The sequence below is a fragment of the Morone saxatilis genome, unplaced genomic scaffold (genome assembly GCF_004916995.1).
Source record: "Morone saxatilis isolate NCDOM2014 unplaced genomic scaffold, NCSU_SB_2.0 Contig16, whole genome shotgun sequence".
Taxonomy (NCBI): domain Eukaryota; kingdom Metazoa; phylum Chordata; class Actinopteri; family Moronidae; genus Morone; species Morone saxatilis.
The window spans coordinates 26,115,118-26,122,530 of NW_023339718.1; the positions used below are offsets into that span (position 1 = coordinate 26,115,118).

General features: G+C 37.6%; 1 protein-coding gene across 1 annotated transcript in view; it reads right to left on the reverse strand.

Annotated features, from left to right (window-relative positions):
* LOC118326156 (protein Niban 2-like) overlaps positions 1–7,413 on the reverse strand; it is a 44,238-nt gene that overhangs the window by 23,244 nt on the left and 13,581 nt on the right.

Below are 7,413 nucleotides of genomic sequence, written 5' to 3' on the forward strand. Positions count from 1 at the left end.
TGGAGTCAATGCAAATGAAAAAGAAAGAAAGAATCCTGAATAATGTCTTCCCCCTCTCTCCCTGAATACTTTATTGAGTCTGATGTCCCCATTGCATTTCTGAAAACGTTTAGCCAGGATGCAATTCAGCCAGAAATAATTAACAGCATAAATTTGCATCATTAGGGTGGATTAAGTCAAACAATGTTTGCATGTTGAAGGACTGAAGGGACTGCACGGCTCTCTGTGAGAGGCTCTACGCCGGTTCCTTTCATATTTTAGGTGGGCTGTCGGCTTCCCACGGGAGCACATTGTGGAGAATATTCCTACTTTATTTGGGAAACAAATACACATTATTTTAGTTGTATTCTTGAGGAAAAAGGGGTTTGAGCACATATGTTTGTGTATGCCAGCGTGTATGTGTAAGAGAACAGCGATTGAAAAGAATGGCAATTACATGCAGCAGTGCAGTGTGTTTTAGTCATCCCCTGAGCCTCCTCCAGTCACAACCTTAGCAGCTAAAGTAACCTGCCCGTTTTCCTCGACAGAGCATTTTCCCATTTCCCAGGCTCACTCTGCTGGCTGGCACAAAATCCAAAATCTAAGACCCTGACAGCTTATCCAGATGGGCGTGCACCCGTTTCTGTATATCTCTGTAAAGAACTGACAGACAATATAGGAAAGGACAAGGAAAAATTATGGAAAAAATATATGTAATAACTTTTAAAAATCCACTTTTGTTGCACTTAAAATATTTGTCCAGTTTAGAAAAAGCAGAACTGTTTCATTCTTTTTAAGGCAAGTGTTAAAAAGACGAACACTAGACAACACTATTTCCTCCAACACAGACACGCAGGACTACAGCCAGGATAACATTTTAACTGAGGTCCAGCAGCAGTCGTGGGGGTTGTGAAGAGAATTCTTTTCAAATTTCCTGCAGTCCAGAGTAGCTTCCATCTTTTCTTGGATGCACATTTAAGCTGTCTGCTGTCTGTATCATTGTCCCGTGTCCCTGCATGTTTTTTAACTCCTCTCAGTCTGAGATGACTCTGTCACACTAAAAGTCTTTTTGGGCAGAGAAGGTCATTTTTCGGTTTCTTACTCCCACAGATATTTCAACAAAATAAATAATGAAGCCAAACACAGTTTTGCCACTGTGTGAACTACAGGGGAGCCAGGGGGAGCTTGTCTCCACTTAATAAGACATGGGCTCCCCTGAAAACATGATTTTGGTAGGGGGGTCTCGAAAATATTGCCAATATGCTATTTTCAATCATCAATCAAAAACTATTAGCTCACAAACACAATCTGAGCTTTAGAAAATGGTCTCATATGGAGTCGTTCATTAGGGCTGTCACAATAACCACAATATCACGGCCATGTAGAGCTTTCTTTATTTATGTATAGAAGAATGGGGTCAATCTCATGTTCTTGCACTGATTTCATAGTCCAACCACCCCAACCCCCAGACACTCTTCAGTCACTATTACTATTATACACTGTTAAAAACCTTACCTACTGTGCAATACCATACAATGTGCAATATTACATACCATAATGTGCAATATATATATATATATATATATATATAACATCTGTACATAGCACCATATTTATTTTACAAATGTACATACTCAAGACTGTGCACCTTATCTCCCTTTTTCTTTGCACTATTACTTTATGTCCTATGTTTATACTGTATATTTTTATATTTCTTACACTGTTTTTGCACTGCTATTGGATATTAAAGTTGCTTTTAATCTCATTGTACATGGTGTATAGTGACAATAAAGGCTTCTATTCTATTCTATTCTATTCTATTCTCATTCTATTTCTATTCTTCCATTGTGCCAGTGCGTGTTGACACCAGAGCCGCACACGCATGCCCAGTCAGGAACACAGCCTCCGACTTGGTCGACAGCTGAACAGACGGCGGGGCTAACACTGTAACCTCCCTGTACATTTACTGCAAGACTGCAAGGAAAAAAAATCCATACGTCAAGGTACTTGTACCACAGTACAGACTTCCATGGAACTGAAATGGCACTGTAGACACATGTCAGGATTAACCTGTTTTAGTTGCCCCTGAGGCACAAAAATGCTGTTCTACCCAGTTAAACCCCCCTTCTATTTGTACAAACATTCTGACAAACCAAACACTGGGCTCTAGATAGGGCTCTTTGCAAGTTTCGCAGACACCGTAGTTTCTCCTACTGCACTTTCACAGCCTCTCTTATTCCAGGTCGTCAAAAACAGACAACCAGTGGTTTTTAGGTTACTTGCAACTTCTTAAACACAACCATCCACACATTGGGTCCTTTAAGGTTTTGGTTAGTTTAGGCTTGTTGGGTAGGGTTTAGGGAAAACCCATAATAACCAAATGGTAAAGGGTTGCTCCTGTCACTTGTCATTGTCACATCATCACAAGGAACCCTGAAATCTCACATGAACACAACATTTAATTATTTTTTAGAAGAAGAAAGGCATAAAACTGCTTGCTTAACAGTGTCTGATTAACAGTAGACCGACAATCAAGCTGAATTTGCCATTCAGTTTTCAATTCTTCATTCAGGCCTGACCTGTAGCTGGATTTCTTGTTTGGTCGAAGATTGCTCTTTTGTTTTGTTTCGAGCTAATCAGTAGGTGCGTGATGTGGCCAAATCTGCCAAAAAAAACAACATTTCAGAAACTATTCAGTAGCAGTTTTCTTAGGTTAACTTAAATTTCACACTGGGCTGAAAATAAAATGTCTCCATTTAAAAGTAGATATTCCCTTCAGCGACCTTACAAACAACCTGGAAGCTGATCTCGCTCTCAACCATTTGCTTTGGTCTGTATTTTTTCATGTTACAGTTTAGTTAGGGAATAATTAAGTCCCATTCTTAATCCAACTAAGTTTGATATAGATCGACTCGTTATATCTGTTTTTTATCACGCTGGACATAGGTAAAACCTATAACAGCAAAGAGTCTACGAATACAAGGCTAAAAGGCAAAAAACATCTATAATACAAACACCAATGTGCCAACAGTCCACGATCTGGATATAATTTTAATTAAATATATCTACACATCAAAACAACCCAAAAAAACAGAACAGCCTGAAACAAATACAAACAACAACCAAACAACCCACCCAACATATCACAACCAAAACCCACAAACAAAACAACTATACACCGAAAACAAAAACAAAAACGTACCGAACTAATAAACCCCATTTGACAAGCATACTCCAACATGGGCGCCCTTACTATATCCAATGTTGTGTCCTTATAATGCTAACCTGACAATGAGCCACGTCAAAGACACAAACCTTCTATATAAATTCTGTACACTAATCGCATTGATCGGACCAGGTTCCTTATCTAAATTCTACTGATATTATTTCTGAGCCGAAATAAGTGTTTCCACAACTCGTTCACACTTACCAAGTTCGAACTAGGAATCACCTCTTTTCACGCTCATTAAAAAGCAAGTAAGGCACACTTAAGTGGTCTTTTCAATTTCCAAATAAAGATCACTGGACTATGCCATATAATCTAAGCTCAGTATCGTCACCTGTACCACTCAGACCCAACCACCCAATTGAATGGCTTATGTGATTACTTATACACTCATTCACAAAAGAACTAAGATTGAAACAGGAATGACATATAAACCTTCAAAAATACTAGAAAGAAAACAATATCATAAACAAAGAGGTGAGAATAAGCCACTCACAATAACGAAAGCCTCCCTTAAAAACAAATTACCATCAATCTTACAAGAAAACAAAATGCCAAGCAAAAACAAAATCATAAACCTAAAACTGGAATGACATCCAGATATCAACTTAACTCAGATAAATACAACCATTAGTCAAAGCGGAAAAGAGTAATTGAGACATACCGATAATATCCCCATAATAACAACATAAGAACAACAATATGAGCACAAAGAGGGATCGATCATTAGGATGGCGGGATGGGAAAAAAAAGTGATGGAAGAGCTACTGAACAAATGAGATTGGAATTTAAAAACAAGTGCAACTCTTGTCCTTGGGGGCCTTACATGGATGCTCTTTGAGCGGATAGGTGGAAGCTGCATAATGATGAGAACACTTAGTTTCCCTATACATGTTTCAGAATTTTAATGGGCTCCAAAAGGCCTATCTACGATTCATATAGGGGATTGTGAAAGGAACCAAGGGAAATTGGGATTGAGTACTATTTATGGGGCAATCAATTCAACACAAAACAAAACATCAGGGAAAAAAACATAAAGAGGACGTGGAAAATAATGCAGACTTTTTATTTTTTCTGGTAACGCAGCACTTTTGAAAAAATAAAATCACTCCTATGATCCTTCTACCTACCCGCTATTGTGCAATGGCATCATTAAAAAAATGGAAGAAACTCCTTATAAATTTCAACACCATACAATCTAAAGTAAAATTACTAAAAATGGTCCAAAAATGCACAGTCTTTACGCGAAGGTGGTGAATAAAAACAAACAGGGTCACAAGCCTCAGAAGAATTGAAATAAAACGCAAGAAAAAACCACCAACATTCCCACCGTGGCTTCCTGGTTGATAGTGCTATTGAAAACCCAACAATGACACTATTGCAAGACAGGTAATAAATAAATGAATCGGAAAGGAAAAAGGTAAAATACAATAAAAAACATAAACAAAAAACCTCCATAAAAAGCAACAACTTCTTAATGATTATTTTTATTTTTGCATAACATTTGCCATGCAAGTAGCCACACAGAAGAAAATTCAATCAGTGGAGATTGAGATCCTCTGGACACAACGACTATAACAAAACAATCCAAGACACCACAACCATTTTACCAAACCTCTAAAACTGACACAAAAAAAAACACCACTGAAAAAATGAAAAACGCACGTTCTACAATTCAGCGCCAATCTGCGAGCATGTTGCACACATAAAAAATTCATATTGCATAATGAACTTAAAATCCAAGAGAACAAAACCTTCTACGTTACCCTGGGTGGCATCTAACAACAGAAAGAAAAATGAATAACTATTCGATGCTCTTAATGACTACCCCAAATTACTCCACATATAGAAAATTACAATATGCTCACGTTTTTGTTGCCCACGTTTGTTATACTCGGGAAAAACCATAAAACAAATGAAGAAATATAGTGTATAAAAACAGAGCTTTGTTAAAGCAACACAACAGAGACTCACAAAAATATTCTCATCACCCATATAACCACGAAGGTCATGGAAGAGTCTCATACTAAACAAATACTATTTCTAACCACAATAACAAACAATATACCAAAATCTACCAATTTCATCACGAATGTTTACAGTATTTATCCTAACCAAATCTGTGGGTGTTACTGAAAAGCGGAATTAAATCCTTACGCTATGTAGACTTTTAAGATATCGGTAACTTTAAGTCAAAATTAAGGCAGCCCTTCTTATCTCCCAAACTAAATACAAGCGAAACACCTTAGCTGGTCTATCATCTGCAAAACTTACACTCAAAATACACACCATCACACCACACACTTAACAAATAAACTAGACACACAAAACACCACCAAACACCCAACTTATTACAGTTGACATTCGCTCAAAACAACGACCAAAAAACTGATTCTCGTGTATAGTCAACAATAAATATAAAAAAATAAATTATGAGTTTAGAGGCACAGCAAGCATCAAATTCAGAAAGGAGACACATAGAGAATCGACCACAAAAATGACAAAATAACATGGGGAAACAACAATATTACAACCGGCAGCATCGCGAGCATCGGGAGGCAGGACCGACTCTCACATATCCACAGAGCCACCTCCACACATACCACACACCATATTAGTCAACCCCAATAGCCTTCCTTTGCAATCAATCAGGTGACATAAAAAATAAAACAGAGCGAGTTAACGCACCTGCAAGTGGTGGGTAAAGTGCAAGTCAAAACACGAGAAAACTTTCACCCAGCAAGAGAACCGGGTTTATGATAGTCCCACTGTGAAAAACAAACAAAGTAAAAACATTTAGATCATGTTGCGATTATACGTAAAGACATCAAAAACCAATAGTCTCATTTTCAACCAAACACCACAACCTCTTACCTCTACATAAAAAAACAATTTAACATTGTACTGGTCAGTAATTCTGATGGACCTGGAGTAAGAACGTTGTATACGTCGAGGTCACTGAAGTTAGGATATAACGCGTGAAGCGAGAATATTATAAAAACCCTATACTATTCACTCTCACGAATATCAAATTTCAGTATATTGAACCAAACAGATACCTCAACCAATACATGACACATTACCTCGTGGTACTGTGGACTATGAACCACCCCACAGAGACCACCCCTCCGGTTCCCAAGCCAAAACCAGTCACAAGCTAAACTTCATTCAACAAGTTCAAAAAGCCAAAAATGCATTTAAAAACACAATGAGCGAGCACAAAAAAGCAATGATTCTTAAGTTTAACAAAGAGGCTACCAATTACATTATTCAGGGTGAGGACAAAGGCTCAGATTATAAAAATACCGTCCAAGATCCACACACATAAACCAAATTAAACCAATGTAAAAGCTAACAATAACCTAGAGCGCAAGACACATACACTCAGAATGTGTGGACAAGTAAGAGAGAAAAACTACCTGAGGAACTAGTTTAATCTTCTACGGCTACCACACCCACTGGGAATTAGTAGGGTTTTCCAGGGTTGGACGTTAGGGGCTTACAAAGGCATAGGTTGCCATTTGACTGTCATTTGACCATACAACAGCAGACAGTTGACAAAAAACAAAATCCTCAAGCTCAACCCAACTCAACTTCAAAACTGAATCTGAAGCTACTACAAAAATACAAAATGGACAATCGCAATTGTATTACACAAAATTACCAACCAAGATGCTCACAAGACTATCAGTGAATAACTTAATACCAAAGAACCACATTGACAGCACCTTATACTCTGCTAGACGAGTGACTTACAGCATATTAACAGCTCAAATAAAAACAAGACAAACCGCAACTTAGAATAAACAATTGACCTTGAGATATGAACATATCCGTTTTTGTGCTTGTAGCTTATGCTAATCAAAATTGTTCCCAAACCTAAAACTCCAAGATACCTTATCTCCACATGACTACTCCTATAGCTATCTTGAAAAAATTAACAAACAATAAAATGTACCTTAGGAGCTATCCAATACAGAAAAGTATAGAACTGGAAATATACAAAAGAGTTAAAGCAACCATATAATTTCACCCATAAAAATTCAGTCGTCTTCATACCAATTGCAAAGGAGCATAGGCTTACAGGAGGTGATCAAAAAAAGCTTTCCAAGGCAATAAGGTCTGTAAAACTTCCACTGTTTTGTAGCCCCCTTATGTGCACCTGTGTATACAACAACTGACATCGACTCATCTTATCTCTCTTTTAA